The sequence below is a fragment of the Etheostoma spectabile genome, chromosome 11 (assembly GCF_008692095.1).
Source record: "Etheostoma spectabile isolate EspeVRDwgs_2016 chromosome 11, UIUC_Espe_1.0, whole genome shotgun sequence".
NCBI classification, from domain to species: domain Eukaryota; kingdom Metazoa; phylum Chordata; class Actinopteri; order Perciformes; family Percidae; genus Etheostoma; species Etheostoma spectabile.
Window position 1 is genome coordinate 21,245,986 of NC_045743.1, and position 21,302 is coordinate 21,267,287.

General features: G+C 41.6%; 1 long non-coding RNA gene across 1 annotated transcript; it reads left to right on the forward strand.

Moving 5' to 3' along the window:
* The first annotated feature begins 298 nt into the window (after positions 1-298).
* Positions 299-12,010, forward strand: LOC116697867 (uncharacterized). Its single transcript, XR_004334068.1, has 3 exons — positions 299-585; positions 7,716-7,719; positions 12,001-12,010. It is a non-coding gene; the product is annotated as an uncharacterized LOC116697867 (long non-coding RNA).
* The last annotated feature ends 9,292 nt before the right edge of the window (positions 12,011-21,302 follow it).

Genomic DNA, 21,302 nt, shown 5'->3' on the forward strand with positions numbered 1-21,302 from the left:
GGGCTCTGTGAGGTCAAACTCCGACGACAAAAGTTTCAAAAGTATGAGAAGACATCAAACTTAGAATGGTTGCTGAGGATGGCATCGTGCATCAATGAAGTGGGTTGGATTTTTGATGCTGTATGTCTACATTAATATATGTACTTGGTTGTGTTTTTTATAGTCTATATCTACGACGTTCCACTTTGTGGATTACTCTGGTGCTGCAGGAAATTCCGCCCAAAGTCCCATTTCTAGGTTGCATGTCGGTCCCCGTTTTGGCATTCTAACCTCTGGTGGATTTCTGCGTTACCTGGTCCTCAGATCTCTGCAGGGTAAATCCAAACAGCTAGCTAGACTATCTGTCCAATCTGAGTTTTTTGTTGACGACTAAAACTACTTCTGAACGTACAAATGTTCCACCAAAACAACTTCTTTCCGGAGGCTATTTAGCAGAATCACCGTGGCTCCATCCAAAACGATTGTGATTTATTCAAAGAAATGCCAATAAACCAGAGCATGATTTTCTCCCATCCCAGAATGCTATGTGGACTAACCAGACCCTCCTCCGTAGCGCTGTGGAGGAAGTTCTGGCAATGCAAGGCTGTGTTTTTTACATAAATCGTTACAGATTACTACTAGAGATACTACAATTTATTTTTTGTGCTTCCCGATACCGATCCCAATACCTGAACTTGCGTCTTGGCCTGTACCGAGTACCAATCTGTTGCCAGTGAGTTATGTTTTTTTAACAGCTATAGACTACTACAGCTGTTAATGGATGTGACATTATTCTCATTCTTGTCGGTCTGGCTCAGGTTAAACTCAAAGAATGAAGAATGAATTCCATAGAACCTTCTTTTATTATCCAGTTTGACAGTCAATCATAACAGAAAAAAACACTAATAAACTACTTTAAAGTAGATTTTCTTTGGGGCTAAATTACGTGGTATGGTATCGGTGCATAAACTCCACTACGTCCCAACGCAGATACCAGCAGTTTAGGTAGAATTGGAGGCTTTTCCGATACATCTCTAGTTACCCTCACATGTATTGTTGTATTTCTCCCCCTGAGACGATCGAATGGGAAGGTTGTGTTTCTGTGTGGTTGCATTTGCTCCAACTGTAATGAGACGGAGTGAGGCGTTCAGGTGCAGGCGGCCCATATAACTGATATCCACGTCCTCATCAGACCTAGGATTCAGGAGTCGCTGACTCGGAGGCTTTCTGTTGGTCTATATTGCTGCATCACCATTATTGCATTTCCCTTTGTAAGCCATATTATAGATGGCCAGCAACAACACCCCCCCCCCATCTCCCAAGGTGTCAGCTGAGCTTTCTCCGTTCTGCTCAGCTACTTGATCACAGGTGCTCCCATTGTAGCTGATGTAGCAACATGGGCCCGAGGACGCATCAGAGCTCATTATGAGTGGTGGAGGACCAAGAGGGCCCGGCCGGGGCCAGTCACACACTGATGGCAGCATTCATGTAGAGCCCAGTAGTTTCAGTCAAACCAAAAAATGTACGGAAGCCCAAAATAAAGAATTTAATAAAGCTATCAGACCCATCTATGGGGCCCATACATTTAAATCTCTAACTTAGAAATCTCAAATTCATCTTTATGACACTAGACAGGAAAGAGAGGAAGAGGTGATGCTGCAGGAATTTTGTAAATTTGGATTGGGTTGCATGTCCGAATCATACATAATCAAATAAGTCCCCTGTAACCCTCACCTAAAGTCTCTTTAATTATCTCATATATTCCAAAATAGTACTTTAGATTACTGGCCAAATATATAAGGGGGTTTTCAAATAATTTGTTATTTTTCTCTCGGGGATAGAGCATGAGGTAGTCATTTATTCTGAGTCTGGGTATTGATCTGATCCACCAGTCCAAGATCTTTCTCCTATGTGTGGAGGTCTTTACTTTGAAATGTTTTTTGAGGGGGGCAATATATGCCTTTACTATAGCCGACAAAAGAAATAGGAGAAGGATCAGGAACAACGTACGTCAAGGTCCGCTGTTCAGAGCATTTACCCTTCGTGGTTGGGTTATGCTTGAAAAGAATAAGGCCGGTTGTCTGACTGTGCCAGACATCTAAAGAGTTAATTGCTTATTAGAATGGTCACAGTCAAAGGTGGAGGGAAACGCTGGCTGTTATAGAGAGGGGGGAGACGGAGTATAGTATAGCATACTTCGCTACATTCCTTTTATTTTCATATATATTTTGTAATTAATGACATACCTAAGTCTCAAAAAAATGTAAAAACACAGCTACATCTCAAGTCCTAATAATTCCCTCTTATACTCCTTGGTGGTGTCATATTTGTACTCTTGGGGTCTCCTAGAAAATGTTTACGTGCTTTGATGTTCAAAAAACATATATATATTTTTTTTCTCATGCTGCCCATTGCTGCATCTCCTCTGCCTGAAACACTGTCTGGACTGTTGGCCCGCCTTACTGAAAACCCCCAGTCTGCTCTGATTGGTCAGCTGGTCCTCTCGGTTGTGATTGGTCAACCACATTAAAACCAGCCACTGGGCGGGCTGTGCTTGCTCAGGCAGCACCGATGGGCAGCAGATATGAACAACTGCGCTGGCTTTCTCAATCACTGATTGAGGAATATCAAACAGGAATATGGATGTGGCGTTTATAATTAGCTGCTGAGAAAAAGTTCTGTCTGTGAGAGAGAAAGCTCCCTTTGGAGTGAAGTGTTTTTGAGGACAATTCCAACTATCATAATAGGGGTTATTTAAAGGTGCAGTAGGTAAGCCTTATTAAACTAACGTTCTGTCATATTTGCTGAAACTGACCCTAAGTTCCAGTAGAACTACATGAAGCAGGTAATTTAAAAAAATCTGGTCCCTTGGGGTGCCACCTACAGCCTGTAGTGCAATTTACAAACACCCACCGCTCCCTGTTCAGATGCACCAATCAGGGACAGGGGGGGGGGGTGTCAATCACTGCTCATGCACACACATTTCATAGCGCCTCCCCTCCACCTTCCCTGCGCATGAGCTGCAGATATGTTTCCCCCCACGCTCTATTGTACACAGCTCTCCCTTGTGGGGGGAGGGGCTTAGGAGACCATTTTGGGCTTTAGCGGAAAGTGTGTGTGGGGGGGGAATGATAAGTTGTCGATGTTCCTCTTTTATGGCTAAGTCCTGGATCTTCACAATCCTACCTACGGCGTCTTTAACATCAGGGCTCGTGTTGGGGATACTGTTCCACTAGCGTGCTCCTCCCTCTCTGCAAGAGGAATGCACCCAAGTCCATTTGGATCTAGTTTTGTTTTTTTCTTTACAATTTATTGCAATGTCTGAGCACCCGTACATGACCTTGTTTTACAATGTGTACACAGTGTGTAAAGTTCTGTATGTTTAATCTTTCATGGACAATTTCTCACTGTAATCTGACTACATAGAGAGAGGAAAAAATGGTTTGTAAAGATGGACGAGATTAAATTCTGCGATAGGAGAAAAACAAGACTGATAACCACGAGTGGGAATTAACAGTAGCCAGTGAGATAAATTGGAGGGGGAGTGTCTGGCTGGTGTCAGGAAATAGTCAGAGGGAGAAAGGAGTAATCTGATTGCAATGGGATATTACTCTGTGCCCGTGTCCTGGAGGAAGAGCAGAAAGCGGCTGTGTCCTCTCTTAAGTCCTCTTCCCATTACGCCTTGCATCGTTTGGGAGATTAATAGATGCTCACGCGTGAACACTGCCACATTTGTCAGCTGCCTCATCCGATAATATGGAGCTGCGGGCATGCTTTCTCCTACCTCCACCTTAAAAGGTCACCGCGGGAGGATGCTGGCAAATGTAAAATTGGTAAATAAATACATACAACCTGCAAAAAATAAAAAGAATAAAAAGCAGAGTTTGCTTTCTGAACCTTAAATACGGACAGACATTTTTTTATTTGTTTGTCAGAAACAAAAAAAATGTTTTCTTCATGCCTGCCCTGACCTTTCCATGGTAGTGGTTGAATGTGTGTCGTTATCGATCGGCAGGGGGATGAAAAAGTATTTTTTAAAACAAATCTTCCCAACTAAATATGACGTTTAATGACATATATATATATATATATATATATATATATATATATATATATATATGTGTTATTTCCGCATTTAATCTTTACCTATCTAATATATTTTTTATGGTTGTGTACTTACATTATCCCAAATGTTTCCCACAATGTTCAAACCCAGAGAAACAATGGCTTCATTAAAAGGTCCTTTGCATGAACATGTCACTTTATGAGGTAGTTTAACATTAATGTGAGTTCCCCCAGCCTGCCTATGGCCCCCCAGTGGCTAGAAATGGTGATGGGTGTAAACACACACCTGGGTATCCTGCTCTGCCTTTGAGAAAATGAAAGCTTAGATGGGCCAATCACTTGTGAGGTCATAAGGGGAAAGGTTTCCTCCCCTTTCTCTGCTTTGCCCGCCCAAAGAATTTGGCCCCCCATGAGAGAGAGACTACATGGTTTTCAAACGAGCAAAGTGGCAGTTGGTCAAGGCCACACACCCCCCCTCCTCCTCAAAAGCTACAGACTCAGAAATGGCACATACTAAGAAAAGCTCATTGTGGGACTGGCTCTAGTGGCTGGAATTCTGGACCAAGGCTGGATTTTGGGAAATAGACTTCAGAGATCCAGGGTACAAGCGGCCGAAATGGGTTTCCTCAGGAGGGTGGCTGGCGTCTCCCTTAGAGATAAGGTGAGAAGCACAGTCATCCGAGAGGAGCTCGGAGTAGAGCCGCTGCTCCTTCGCGTTGAAAGGAGCCAGTTGAGGTGGTTCGGGCATCTGGTAAGGATGCCTCCCTAGGGAGGTGTTCCAGGCACGTCCAGCTGGGAGGAGGCCCCGGGGAAAACCTAGGACTAGGTGGAGAGATTATATCTCCAACCTGGCCGGTGAACGCCTCGGGATCCCCCAGTCGGAGCTGGTTGATGTGGCTCGCGAAAGGGAAGTTTGGGGTCCCCTGCTGGAGCTGCTGCCCCCGCGACCCGATATCGGATAAGCGGCCGAAGATGGATGGATGGATGGACTTCAGATACTGTATTAGGGGACCAGTAAGGTCTATATAAAAGAGACTTCAGATACAGTATAAGGGGACCACTAAGGTCTCTATAAAAGAGCCCTCATTGAGGACAAAAATATCATGATGAACAGTACTAACCTAAAATTGCATCAAACTCTCCTGAAGTACAAATATTAGACTTATTAGGCATTTTAAAATGAAAACAATCTCCAATCTCCTTTGTCGCACGAGGCATGTGTCATTACTACGATAATCTGTTTGTTCAAGAGAGACATTACAGCACGGCCAAGCCCCAAATCCGTCTCAGCTGTGGCTTTATCTGCACTCATTAAGAACAGCACAGGGTTTGTTTGTTCATGCCATTGTGCCACAGCCCATGCTGTATCACGGCATTCCTTTCAGAGAGAGAGACATCCCAACACATGTCCAAAGACAGAGAGACAGATTAAAGTGTGAAAAACCCTTTCTGGGATTGCACCATAATTCATGCAGGACAAGGCTCGTCCATATCTCATGCCAGTATTTATTTCCTTACGCGCTGTTGATTTTGGGTATCATAGTGGATGTGGTGATGGCTTGTGGTTGTTGGCTCTACCTCGGGAGGAGGATGGCCATGTTTGTCCAGTCACGCTTTTACAATCAGACTGTTTGGCCAGCAGCCCCGCAGCCTCTGAGATCTCAAAAAATGAATCCCTGCCAAATTTGAGCTCCTTCCTCCACTGATGCCACACCTCAGGAAAACAACACATGTTTGCGGAGATATTTAGGAACACCAGTGAGTTGGTATGGGGTCAGGATGAGGCTGTTTGTCTACATCGCCACGCCATGGCTGCAAAGACCGCAGCGCCAAACCACAGCGACGTTCGGCGTGTGCTACAGCCCTGGAAAACACGAAAAGGCATGAAGGAGACATCTCCCATTAACTCAGAAAATTGGTACAAGTTGTGTCGCCCCACAACCCAATCACTTTTCTTATTTTACTGAGCGCCCAGACACATGCTAGCAACTCAGGGGTACTTTGTTTAGAGCCACCATTTATCCATCCTCACAAACAAGTTTCCGCCAATTCCATCCACATCCTCCATAGGTAGCCTCTGCTGTAACCACAGCATTCTTCTTCTGTCTTTCTAAAGACAACCAGCTGCTGCTGCTTGTAATGTGATGACTTTTCCAGGGTTGTGGTTGAATCTCTGTCTTGTTACAACAATTTGCAGGAGGATGTACGAGAAAAAGAGTATCTCTTTAAAATAACCTTCTAAAACTAAATATGGCGTTTAAAGATATGTGATATGTGATCCCAAATTTTTCCAACAATGAAATCTGTCATTTGAATTAAGCAGACAAGTCACCTGCCAATGGCTTCATTAAGCCACCACACCAGCCAAACAAAGGTCTCCTGAAACGTTTATACTTACATTATGGGGGGCCAACATATCATGATACACATTATTACCCTAATATTGCATCAAACTCTCCTTAAGTACAACTATTAGACTACTAACGGTGTATTAAAATGGAAATCTCCATCCTCGTGAGCGTGTTAGCACTATTTCAGAGATAATATCCATTCATACTAACACACCTGAAAACGCATATCGTAGACCATTTATGGGGCATGGCGATGTAAACACAGTGTAGGGCCTAACGCCAGTGGACACAGGAGACAAAAATTGCCAGAATACTAGCTTACCACCTGCTTACCACCTGCAGTATTAGCATTCGAAAATATCTGCTAAATGTAACTGTAAAAATGAAGCATCGACCAACAGGGTGAGAAAAGCCTGTAATCCACGTTCAATATAATCCAGGAACCCGTAGTCAAGGGCCTTTTCAACAGGTCCTGTGATGTGACGTGGCGAATGAGGGAAGGGCACAATGCGAGTGATGACACTCAGGGTGTTTGTGTCATTGTTGTCATGAGTCTCCATTTCTGCACATCCAGACTTAAAAGCAACCCTGAATTCCAACCTGGAGTCCAACCCTGGATTTATCCCTCTGCCTTCAGGGTCCATGCTAAGCTAGGCTGACCACATTCTGACCTAAGCTATATAACTGTCTGAATTATAAGATACATGAGATGGACGTGGCTCATTTCACTCTCAGAAAGAAAGCATTCCTTTTCCCCCATTCCTAACCATTGCTAAAATAAACAACATAAAACAGTGACTTCCTCCTCTCTAAGACAAAGCTGTCATCAAAAAATAGAGACAAAGTGCCTTTCCATAAATCATATCCAGACTGTCGCAGTGATGAGAGATACAGAACTTGGCTTCTTGTCCCTTGGCGCTACATAAACCTCATTATACTGTTTAAAATAATCAAGCATCACAGCGGAGACATGCTCTATGCCAATTATACCAAACACAATGAAACCTCCACCGAGCATTACCAAGAAAGCCTTTAATCCGAATCACTGGAGGAGAATGGCCCTGTAAAGGGTGACACCATATCTTGCTGTGTGTGTGTGTGTGTGTCTTCCTCTCTCCGGTTTCTCAGTTACATGTTGAGCTCTTAAAAGCACAAAGATGTGTGTCCGCTGCCTTTTGCCCATTGCCCAATTGAATGAAATGAGATCAAAACGCCTGCATGGCCTTCCTCCTGTGTCTGCAAGAATCGGCTCGTTTAATCTGGGACTCTGCAAGGCAGACAAGCAGCATCCATCTGCCTTCATCAGGTTACTTAATCCAGTGCAGTTGACGGCATTGTCCACCTACTTCTCCCTAACAATTACAATATTTTGTTTTCATTTTCAAACCAGCAAAAGACTCCACGTTATGCAACTTTTTCTCATTCAAATTTTCCTCCGGGTAGACGGTGTCAAAATAGATCGCTCATCAAAATGACTGACAGGTATTGGGATGATAACTAAATAAATCGTGTGACAACAAAAGGGCTCAAAGAAGAACATATAGTATATAACAAATGGCCGGAGCATATTTCGCGTATGTTATGAAGTAAATGAGAGGAAAATGTAAAGGCCTTTGTCTGGTAAGGTAGAATTGCACTCTAATCTAAAAGCAAAACGGGCGCGCCACCCGAACAACGCTGCGAGCAGCAACACTCCGAGCCGAGTTTTTTTCTGTCCCGTTGTCTGTGAGAATTCACACAATGAAGTCGTGAAGAAACAACAATTCCATTCTGTTGTAACTGCTGACTTTGCCATTTGAGTCATTGTGGCAACAACACATTCGCACTCTCAGCCCGGTAAAAACAGACACTTGGTCGGGTATCTTTGACGTTTGTTTCTGATGCAAAAAGTCTCCTTCCGTGGACTCTTGGAGTCTCTTTTTGATGCTCTGGGTTCAGGATGTACTGTATGTTTAACTGACACGTAGCACAAGAACGGGACTTGGACCCCCATGTCCTGGGTGACAGTCCTGCACAGATGTTAATTTTCACTTTTTTCACCCGTACTACTCACTACCGTTGTCGCTCTTAATACTTAATAATGCAATCTTACAGCGCTGCGTTTGAGCTGCTGCTGCCCAGTTCATTTTCATTCAGACGCTAAAAGGTGATTTTTGCATGGTGGTGATTTGCATCTGACGCTGAGAGCCACTGACCAAGCGTCAGTATTTGACGAGTTGGGAATGAGTACGGGTTGCTAGTTGCAGGTTAGCGGTGTAACGGGCCGTAGTTGATCCGTGGTCCATATGGATCAACAAGGTGTAAAAGTGTGACTGTATTTCATTGAAGAGAATTCCAACACCGGGACGTACAACAGTCTGCAGCTAAAGACACAAACTAGCACTTGATCACTGTTGTTGTTGACAACAACAAAAAACACAGACGTGACTAAATGTTGGTTAACTTGAAACTGGCCAACCTCGTTATTGTAAAATACAGTTTTCTGTTTTGGTCTTTTAACTGCAATTTACTGTTGAAAGAAGTTATTAAGTTCTTATTTTTAATACAGCATTTAAATTCACCCCTTTTTTTGAGCTGAGCCTACAAATGTATCATACCTGTGATCCGATCCGTACCATGACTTTTGTGATCGGTTGCAGCCCTAGCACCGGTATATCCGATCATTTTCTCACCATTTGATATACTGTATACATGTGTTACATATACCATACATATGCATATTTTGAGTAGTATTAACAAGTCGTTTACAATTTCTAAAAAGCGGAGTGCCTGACCTCTACAATGAAGTACCTGCTGAACTCACACCTCCCTGTGCAGTAGATTGATGCTGTTGTAATTAACTAACCAAGTGCATTCTCACACAGTGGGAGGAGATGACTGACACAAGAAAGGGGTCAAAGGCAAATGTTGTCAAGCCATAAAGAAGCACTCAATGTGTATTTGTCCCTTAAATTACACTCTCTCAATTATATCCCATTCTCCTCGCCCTTGTGTGGAGCCACAGGCGCTTTGTGTGCCTGTGTGTAGAGTTTACATGCTTGTATGTCTATGTGTCTATCTGGCGGCCTTAATTAAAAACCCATGAGAGCAAAGACATAGCCATTAATCAGGGGTTGGTCTCCCCCCCCCCCACCACCACCACCACCACCACCCCCGCTGCAGAGGTGAAGGAGCGATGCGCTGCTCCCCGACAGCACCGGTTGGCATCGGTGGAGTTTCTGATGAGGGAGTGGGTTCAAACAAACGGCAGAGGGAGATTAAAGACGACGCGAAGGTTGTGATGCACAATAGTCATTTGACTTGTATGACAGTGCTTATTGAGGTTGCAGGGCACGGATTTCACATTAATTTAACATTAATTAACAGGGACATGCTATTGTTTAAAACTGCGAGCAGTAAAGCCATTATAGATTCCCATACATCTTTATACTGTAATAATATGAGGATTAAGGCGTCCAGATGTTTGGTGCACACCTTCATGGTTAATTCCACTTTATTACAGTTTATTTTGAGGTGGGGGGGTGGGGGGGGGATGTTCCACCAAAACAAGTTCCTTCCTGAGACTATTTTGCACAGCCACTGACAATTCCTCTACTCTAGGAGGGCTTCCAACCACTTATTTGGTGTAGAAGGTGCAGAAACTTGCCAGTTGCCTCTCTGTCAGCTCTGTAAAATGCGTACTGAATTGTGTATTTTACAGAGTAGTTGTGCTTAATGTGGCTGAAGATGGATGGATGGTGATGGAATAGACCTAGAATCGCCCAGCAGGATAGGGAACTCACCAGTCTGCTGCTGACCCTGCTAGCCTGGCCTGAAGGTTTACAGAGGTACACTATAAAACCTGACCATATATGATATGATAAGATCATCTTAGGAAGTTCTTATCACGCTGATGGTTTTTCAAGTGTTGATTCTTCTGATAAGTGTTATTAGTTATTTGATGCAATAACAATGGAATTAAACGGTATGATTGACAGCCGGGCTTGACTTGTGATTGGTCGGGCGGTTGTATGGGCGGGACTTTTATACCACAGCGCAGACAGGCAGTCAAGCTAGCTCTCTCAAAGGGTTAGAATGCCAACACAATACAACATCTGACGGATCTTCCAGTCACTGGAATAATCCCGAAAATGAATCCTAATCAATATAGACTACTATTAACGCGTAGACTCCGGCTAAAACATTACAAGATGGCAGCTTCAGAAAATTTTGGGTCCACTACTGTACAATGGTAGGAAGTGGAGGCACGTCATCCATCTTTATATACAGACTTTGGGTTTGACTTACCAATTGAGATTACTGCTGCCTCTATAGCAGCTGTGTTGCAGGGAGCTAAAAGTCCAGATGGATTGGTTTTAATACAGTGATCTAAATCTGTAAGATTAATACAGTGACTGCCTAAATGTCTTCACAGTACCCTTCTTTTTAAGTCAGCCAAGTATTGTCTCCCTAAGATTGTCCCCTAATGAGTGTTGGTATTAGGCTAGCGTGTGACACAGGGTGGCCTCTACGTGTTGCGCTGCTATCCCATTGATCTGCCAAGGCGAACAGTAATTACCACTAATCCCAGTCAGAGGACATCGCAATTTGTGTCATGTCTGTCCAGTGCCCACACAGGCCATTATCTCCTGGTTCATGAAAGAGGACAGTTTCAGCCTGACCCAGTGGCTTGCTGGATGTTGAGTGAAGTGACAGGACACAGGGAGCTGTGCTAAGCATGAAACGTCCACTGAGCTAAACCAGCTGTGACATGCAGTGCACATGGAATCAATGCGGAAGTCCCAATCTTCACTTTTAGCCATCCCCTACAGCCAACCAAGTGGAAACATCGAGCCGCAAAGGGATACACTTGGTGACTGAATCTAGTGTGAATTTGATCCTATGATGTAACATGTAATTATGGAATTTCAGCAGTATTAATTCAGTAGAGATTCAGGGTAAATGCATGTAAAGGGATTTCAACAACAGCTAAAACTGTACACTCAGCCTGCCTGATATTTCTTTACTGCAGAAGTGCAAAATAATTGCCAAGTTGAACATTCCTGTAAGCTGTGAGAGCAGAGTTGGAGTGAGCTGAGCTTACACTGATTTACTGGCATTAAGTGTTTCCCACTGTTGATGTAATGGAAGTAAGGATTTTTTCTCAACAAATGCAAGTGTCAAGGTGCCAAACGTGGGTGAAGAACAAACTCAGCCTCTATTCTTTTCAAGGAAAAGAACAAAAAGATGCATTTTAACGTCGACTTGCTAGTATGTAGCAAGACTGATCAGCTAATGTGATTGACCTTTTGAATAGAAGAATAATTCATCGTTTTGTGCGGGCTCAGGTTATCCTTGTTGATGTAACTGCATACTGAAAGAATACATGAAAACAGCAGACTAGAGTGCTGCATGGCTGTTTGATGAAATAGATGCATTATGTTCTACTTGTAGATTGTCAGTGTTCATTAAGTCATCCTGTGCCAGTAATTCTGCCTACAGCATTTTCTGAGTGTGAGATTGCACTTTTAGTCTTTCAAACTATGAAGCTTGCCTCCTCTGATTTAGAAAAAAAAAATCCATTGTGTGTCTGACAATGTTGTAATAGCACATTGCTAAATCAGAGGAGAACTCAACCAGGTGGAATTCAATACAGGGGAGCCGAATTTGATTTAGCAAAAATTGCAGTTGAGACATATTGGCGTAAAATCAGGGGTAGGGCAAGAAGGGGGGCAAGGGGTGGAACCTGCACCCCCCCAACATGTTTTTTTTTTTGACCTGGACCCTATTTCGTCTTTTGTGTGGTATTGACTGATTATTGAGTAATAATCTGTGAAATTGGTACAGTATTAGCAGACCGGGCTGCAATGGGGCAAATTTTCATCATCAATTTAATCCACTAAAAGTGCTTTACTTGCCACTGACAGGACTAGATTATTATTGTATAGAATAGTATATAAAGTGTCTGACAACATTATGGAAAGGATCCCTACAGAAATAGACCTTTATAAAAGCCTCTATGACTCAGAATCCGCTCTGAAGTCGCTATTGCTAGAACCCACCAGACTCCATTTAAAAAAACAGTACTTGTTTTGTTACGAGTAGGAAAATGTCATTAAGTTAAGTTTAAGAAGTTAAATATGCTTTACCTTTAACTGTCAACGGGGGTTCCTAGTGCGTTACTATTTTGGTCATGTTCATGCGAGATTGCGCTGCTGTAAATGTCCTATGTCTTGACCCGTAGTTAGGAAGTAAACACTCAGCAACTCAACGTTCATTTGTTCCGTGTGTTAGATTCATGCATATCCAATCGCATCTCTCAACATCTTGTGTCTGGAATAGCATCGTCGGTATGTATACTTGTTTTTTGATATTGTGTAGAGGTATTCTTCATTTTTAAAGTGATTGTATGTTTGTTAAGCCTTTATTCACGTGTAATAAAATTAGCATGGCGCTAATTTGTCCCTGCCTTTTGTATGTTGCAGTTTCACCTTTTCTCGAGCTCCAATAAACCTGTGGAACTAGAATTAATCTTCAGAGTCTTGGTGTGGGGAAAGTGTTTAGCTGGCCGTCAGGATATTAGCAGACATATCAAGGATGGCACAGTACTTTTAGCTCGTCCAGAGCCAAAACATCTTCACATATAAATCGCAAAAAATGTGATGGTTGGAAAAGTGAAAAGATGACCCAAAACAGCTTTTAATGTTTTTTTTTGTTTATTTCCGTGGTTGCTTTAACAAACGCAATTTTGCGGATGTTTTTGGGTTTAAAAAAAGGATCTTACTCTTTAACTGAAAGGTCGACCTCCTTAGAAATCCTTTCCATCATGTTGTCAGCCACTTAGAATATTAATTTGAGTCTGTCAGGAGCAAAATGAGCACTTTTGTGAAGGTAAATTCAAGCTGCACAATTTCCCTATTAACTTACATTGTAGCTTGTTTCAACCGTCTTACTTAATACTGGACCACTGTTAATGAATCATCCCATTAGTCACCTAGACACAAAAATATAGGAAAATAAGGTCCAGGATGAATAAAAAAAGAAGTTACCCTTTAAGACTCATATGTCCAATGACTACGGCAACAGGTTTAATTTTGTAGTAAAAAAAAACTACAAATATCTAAAATGTGTATGGTATTTACGTGGCTTAGAGGTGGAAAGTGAATTTATGACCATAACAACCATAACGCCGACACATGCAGAAGGGGACAGTCGACCGCGACCACATCACACGGGGCGTGTCCTTGATTTAGATAACAGGTTTCTCTGGGTTTGAAACATTTTTGGAAACATTAGAGATGATGTCAGGACACAGCTCACCCAAATGTGTAATATCCACACATTTTCACTCCCATCTCGTCAAAAAGCGAGGCTTGGCCAGGTTTGTTATTGATGCAAAAAGTCTCCTTTAGCGTCATATTTAGACGCGCTTGGTAGGGACTCTTGCCGTCACTTTTTGACGCTGCAGGTAGGAACTGACATGCAGCACGAGAATGAGAAAGAAAAGAAAAGATGGTGGGTAGGGTTTAAAAATGTATGTTTCAGTGACACGCGGGACAAGAATGGGACACAAACCCCGGCCTCTTGGGTAAATGTCCTGTGTTGCCTAACCCATCCACCCCCTCCAACAAACCTCCTTACGCAAGATTTTAGGTTTTCACACTACTCTCTAACATTGCCTCTCTAAATTCTACTTCATCTTATATAGCTCAGCGTAAATTCTTCTAAATATTAATAGATGCTCTCCTTAATCAATTCAGCTGTCATCCTTATAAATGTACTTTTTATCATGCTGTGTAAAACTGTTGCATATATGCAACTAGTCTCTCCCAATTTAAACATAGCTCAGCGTAAATTCTTTCAGGAAGACTTAATTTAAGCAATGCTCTCTTCCTAAGTGGAATCAGCTGGTGGAGGCGTTCCTCTTCCTGCTAAACCAATCAGAATCATCCACAAATTAAAGGGCCATCACAGAGTCACAACCCTGCTTCCAGTCTTCTACTCCAGCGGACTGGTCCGGAGCCTCCTTCGGTCTAGTCTTCGGGCTCGTTCGTCGCCACCACCAGTGTCTAGATTTCATCTGGGGGTCTGCCCTCTGTCCATGACTTACACACATCCAGAATCAGGAAACGGGCAGGAACCATCACTACAGACGCATCTCACCCCGGACAAAATCTGTTCCAGCTTCTCCCCTCTGGTAGGCGCTACAGAGCACTGTACGCCAAAACCAACAGATTCAGGAACAGTTTCTACCCACAAGCCATCTCTCTGATGAACAGCTGACTACTGACCCACTGTGTCAGGTTAGTTCTGGTCAATAACCCAGTAACACTGTCTCTACAGCACCTGTTTACTGGTTCCAAATATTATTCCATTTATTTAGTATCTATTCATCATTCCTAATTCTCATATCTCACTTATTATTCATTATTTTATTCATCATTCTCATTTCCTATTTCAGAACTGTTCATAAAGTTCATACTGTTCATACTGTTCATATTATAATATAAGTACCCTTTGCACTATGTTCCACATTTAAATAATTGTTATGGGACTCTTCATTGCACCCATCTCTCTACATTGTTTCTGTTTAGAGTATGTACATATTAGTGTGTATATATTGTTTGTTTGTTTGTTTGTTTTGAATGTGTAAGCACATTGTGAGCAACTATGCTCCAAAGGAAAATTCCTTGTATGTGTTCTCATACTTGGTCAATAAAGCTGATTCGGATTCTGATTCTGATGGTTCTCTACCCCTATATATAGATATGTACGAAATATTCGTATAGAGATGAAGTCTAATCGCCAAAGTACACTTTATTGAGTTGTACAATAAACCTAATTTGCATATCTGCCAACATGTCTCTCCTGATTGAAATACTGCCGCGGTGCTGTGAACAGTTTGCTGATATAGATGGAAAGTATTGGTGGAAAGTAGTTCCCATAAAATCAGGTCAGTGAGGTGAAGTACCCAGACTGACAATGTCACTGTTCCTGGAAAGACGTGTTGCTGTTTAATATTCAAATGTAATTTTTCAGTTCCCCACCTGGTTTGTTAGCATGGGTGTTAATGAGTGCTGTGTCTGGAGCTAGAAGGATAACAGCATGGACAACGTGTTTTACTCAATAGTACACGTTTGGTTAAGGTTGTGGGACGATCCTGGTTTTAGTTAAATATACAAGGAGCAAAAACATCCATTTTCATGCCACGGTTTACTTTTTGAGAATTGAACCGAAACCATTACCTACCCCAAACCCTGACCAAGCACCTCGTGTTTCAGAAGCATAACAATTGTCATCATAGTTCAGTTGCAACAATAATACGTTAAATATGTTGTGTAGGTTGCATATCCATTCTGCAATAAGGTTCTTTGACTTGTACATTATTGTCCTTATCATGGAAAATATAATCCAGGCGGTGTAGTGTTTCTTTCAAAACATATTTGCTGTTGTAATTTAGTGGCTCGTAAACATTTTTTTGTGTGAAGACATGTTGACACATGGAAAGGCTGTTGTAATTGGGAGAGATTGTAGCAAGCTGACAGTTTGTCAGACTAAAGCAAACGGCAGCAAAAATGATTAATAGCATGGTTAATAAAAATGCAGTATTTTAAACCAGAACACAGGGCTGCCAAAAATAAGTAACTAACAATAGAATACAACGTCTTTAGTGTACTTTCAATGCTGGATTATCCACTCAGACTCTAACGGAACTATACTCTAAAGAAGAGGAAAGAAGTGTGAAGTTGATTAATATTGACAATTAATTTGGTTTTAAAAAGAAGCACAGCACAGATGTGTGTACATATTAGGGCTATAGCGATACACCAAATCCAGGGTTTGGTGTATTTTACATCCCACTTTGCAACACAGTAATACAACATACACCTCATTTATTGATATCGATTGATTTCAATATAAATCGATCCAACACCAAAGATTCTTTTGTATCTTAAAGTAATGTTTCCAAAATCCTTTCAGCGGTTCATCGGAATGAGACAAAAGAATATTCCCCTTCCAACCTGTAGGGGGAACGAAGAGGGAAAGTGATTTGGTGCCTACAGTGAAGGTGCTGGTTGACAACTAGCTAATGCTAATGCTAATGTAATTCTTGGTGGGTAACATAAGATTACAATACCGTTCAACACGCTCAGTTATTTTTAGTCTGATTGTTTTGACCACGGTTCACAACTCTGGGCTAACCCACAAATTCATCAGTAACATTAACTGCGTAGATAGACGGCTAATGGGAATTTAGCTAGCTAGCACACCCCTGTCTTCTTTTCAATGCTAAAAAGAGTGTTGTAATGATTGCCAGAACTAAGCAGGATAGGATGCTACGCTTTCCTTCTTTTTCCTTGTCAGGGCAAGCGCTCAACATAGTTATTAAAGTAAAATACTCATTACATTATCAGCCACATTATCAGGGAGGATTTTTGTGATGATGATGACATACAGCGACGGTGCTGTAAATTATATGGACAAGCAAATACTCTGGCGCGCAAATTTCATACGTGCTCCGAAGAAGTTAAAATGTCTCTTTTCAGAGCATACTGTACAGCAAAAATAAACAAGATAAAGGTGGCATGCAATGATGCACTTGTTTGTGACGCGTAATGTCCCCACCTTCCATGCTGTGCTGAGGAATTTAATGTAAATTCATATGCTGATTAACCAAGTCAAATAATACAATTTTAACTGCTATAACCAATCCTGCACTTAGTGATATCAGATATTGATCAAAACTCTGGAAACACGCATCTGTAACTATTTAAATTATTGGGCATAGCAATTGTATGTCTGTAGGTACTGTATATGTATGAATGTATATTTGTTTTGTATGTCTCCTTTGTGTTATTTCTGGGAGTCAGATTGTATGTAATTGTTTGTGTGTTTGCTTTGTACCCCTCTTGTAAAGTGTTATGTGTAATGTGTAATTTTTATTTGGACCTTGAGTCTGTAAATAAAGTTGATAAAGTTGGCATATAAACCATGCAGACCATTTCTGGATGAATGTTCACTGTTTTTCTCGGCCGATTAATTATTTCATGAGGCCTCAGAGAGTCAAGCATGTATTTGGTTTGGCAGAAGACGTTGCTTTTCATTGGTCTCTAATTAAGAAATTGTCCATTTATTGTGTGCGCTATTGAAAAAAGCTTTCATTCACTGGATAAAGTTTCCTGTGGGGTAAAACCAAAGCCTGGAAGGTGACTCCAGCTGCAGCGCTTCTCTCAGCCTTCACAGTGAAACATCCGATAGCCACGCTCTTTGGTCACTTCCTGCGTCTCCGTCCCCCTGTGGCGGATCGCTATCCTGGACTAAGCAGTCTTACAGCAGCCGAGGGATGTCTGATGCAAACATTAACTACCCTCGTCCAGGAAAGGAAGCCTCGCCTCGCTCCTAACCCTACTCCGCCAAAATCTGTCACGCATCGCAGCGGAGGAAAAAAAAAATAGTCAAACATAGCCAGTGTTGGGCAAGTTATATGGAACTTTTAAAGGACAGTATTGTTATTCATTTTAAATGACTGCATCTTTGTTTGAAATGGGACATTCTCGATTACATTTGTCAAACTTAAGACCCGCGGACCCCTTCCAGGTTTAGGTCCATCCCGTTTATCACTTTAGGTTCACCCGCACGCCCGCCTTCTTTTGCGGCAAACCAAAAACACGGGAAAGTGTGTTTTTAAACTGCAGTTACCTGACATTCAAAGAAGAATATGGCAGGCTTTCTGACTTTGAGACCTAGAAATTCCAATAGAAGTAGAGAGCTTTCATATTTAGGCTGTAAAAGAGGTTGTTAACACATTTTATCATGCTTGATTTGCTAAATTCTTGTTGACTTTTGTAGGGCTGTGTGTGGACAAAAATGCCACAAAAAGCGTCGAAAAAGTCAGAAGAAATTGAAAGAAAGTTGAGAAAGCCACCAAAAAAAGTTATAAAAAGCTACATGCTACACTTTTCCATCCCTTTTCCATCATGCCAATGATGGTTACATATCTCAATTCTCTTTTTCCAGTTTGGCCCTTAGTGAAAATGACTCCCCTGTTCTGGATGTCTGTCATGCTTCATTTTATTCATATTCCCTTGTAGTTCAGCATCTCCACAACCCCTGGAAACATAAAATAAATGGCACATAACAATACAGGATTACAGGTTTTATTTTTGTATCATCAGAAAGTCTGCTTAATTTTTGGCCTAAGCCCCGCTATGTGTATAGTAAGTGAAATATATTGCTAAAGTTATCTCGGTCAGACTAAACATTATCCTTACTCGAAGGTATTAATTCGTTGTGTGAGGTTATTTTTCATGCAGTGCAGGCCGGTGAAAAGAAGCCACAGGTCCCAGCTCTCATCGTCCTCAGCTGCTTGTTATTTCCAAGGTTTAGCTCCAGAGGTTTGTTTATATGGTGTTCATCCCTTCCCTCTGACTCATGTTTCCTCACCGACGGTCATTATGGACGACGCTTCCTGTATAGCTCTGCGGTGGGGCCAAGCTGCTGTATGGATGTGTGTGTGTGTGTGTGTGTGTGTGTGTGTGTGTGTGTGTGTGTGTGTGTGTGTCTGTGTCTGTGTTGTCTGGCCTGTATGTATTCTTAGGTAGCCAGGAAATGTACTTCAAAGTGATTACTAGAGATTCTTCTGAATCACTTTCTTAAATTTAAAAAAAAGTGTTAATCAGATTCGTGTGCTTTATGTTACTTTGAAACTCGATTAGGCTGGCGTGTATTCTCTTTAGATGAATGGGATACGAGCAGGAGGCTCCCAGGATTCCAGATTTATTTAATAAAGCAATTATATGACATGTCCAAAACTTCATTAAGCCGACAGAAGGACTGTAATCAATACCTAAACTCTATGTAACCAAAGTCATCTCTGCGTTGTGTATTCATTCAAGACTTCACACTTGCAAGAATTATATCCTAATTAGCCATTTAGGACACAGCGCGCAAACACACACACACACACACACACACACACACACACACACACACACACACACACACACACACAGTCATTTACTAGCATGCTCCTTGTGCACTGGCCCCGCTAAGTCACGTACAATGGCAAATATAATATCACAACACAACATTGAATTAAACAGATGTGGAGACAAAAACACAATATGTACCTGGTGAACAAATTATTATAACCTGGTCAACCATATAGGACAAGGCGTACACACCCAGTCATTCTAATTACAGATTGGCAAAAGCAAATCAGCAACCTAGCATGCTAAGCTAATTAGCATAACCTAAGCACTTTCGGTGCATTGCACAAGCTGAGCATTTCAAACAGCAAACACAATCCGTTGCTACATTCTACAAAAGTATTTATACTTCATCATTTCAACATGGCATGTAAATCAAAATGGGCTTCTGACAGGGCGTGAACCAACCTACCACGGGCATGCTCCTCATGCTAAGTCACGTACAAGGGTATATATCTGGAGATGAGAATCCCACTGACCAATAACAATACAAAATGTCAATAAAAACTCTTGCTACTGAACGATTAAAGCCTGGCAAGTGGAATCAATAAATAACTGTAACATATAGCGAGGCCCGAGGGCTCCTGTCATCCATCTCAGTATTTCCCCTGAAAAACACATGAGCTGGATAATGTACAAGACATTTGTAACTGTGATTGATACTCTCGCTAAGACAATGCATTCAGGTTCAGCTGCTTACTTACAAGATAATTAAGAGCATTAAAGGTTCCAGATCATGCTCATTTTCAAGTTTATATCTGTATTTAGGGTTATTACTAGTCCATGTTTAATGTTTAAAAAACCTTTTCCTCACACTGTCTGTCTGAATATATCAGCGCCTATCTCTTTGATACCCCACCCACCCCCCCACCCCTCCTGAAAAAGCCCAGTCAGTCTCTGCATGGTCATTGCAGCCGGGAATGACTGTAACTGGACTGTAGCGTCACTTTCTACCTTAATATAGTATAGTTGTGACATCCCAATGTAGAGAAGTCCTGACGGCTCGCTTAAAAGCACTGTTTGTAAAATACGGGCTGTGTGCATTTCTCTGTTGTTTCAAAAAAATTACTTTGAAAGTATTTATATAGCACTATAACCTGCTTTATAATCATATATCACAATCGCAATCACATATGGGAAATCTCTCTTTCTTACAATATGGGACCTTTAAGGAGGTTTACTGTGTGAGGTGTTTTTTTACAGTGTTTTAAGGAAGGGACAGGCAGCTAGCAGATAGTGAGGAGATGTTTTTGCTGTATGTGACAAAAAATGTAGTCTAAAAAAATGCGTGACATCACTTAGAGCACTACATTTATGTTGCAGCTTTTTTCTTTACTGTTTCCATAGTTGATTGCTTTGATTGGCTGTAGCTACAGAGCTTTTACCCTTAACCAAATCACACAATGTCTTTTGTTAAGGCATTTCCAAAGTAATACCATATGAAGATAAACTTAGTAACTGATTTTTGAATGGTAGTGTTTAACATGCTTTAAATAAACATGCAAGCTTAATGTTGTCTTCCTGCTTAAATCCCAGGCACTAACCTCTTGGAACAGTTTTATTCCTATTGCAATAAAGTCTCAGAATGAACACTTTAGTTGGAGTGTTGGGAGGAAACTTGCCTAATTTGGACCTATGCTTCAAGCCTTACTGTAAATTGTATAGCTGGGATATAATATAAATATCTTCTTTGGTGCCAGAATTCTAAATATGATGCCACTTGTCAGCCGGAGCTCTACATTTTCCTCTTGAAAATTGCCAGTTTCAGATATCTGACATACCATGACATCCAAATGGGTTCTGCCTGCTGCAGAGTAATTCCTCTCAGTGGCCAGTGCACTGTACCAAAAGGAAAATAATGATTTTGTTTCAGTCTCACCAACTGAAGTCATGTTTGTGCATTAACTGTGTACAAACAAGAAGGTGGGGAGGATCTGCA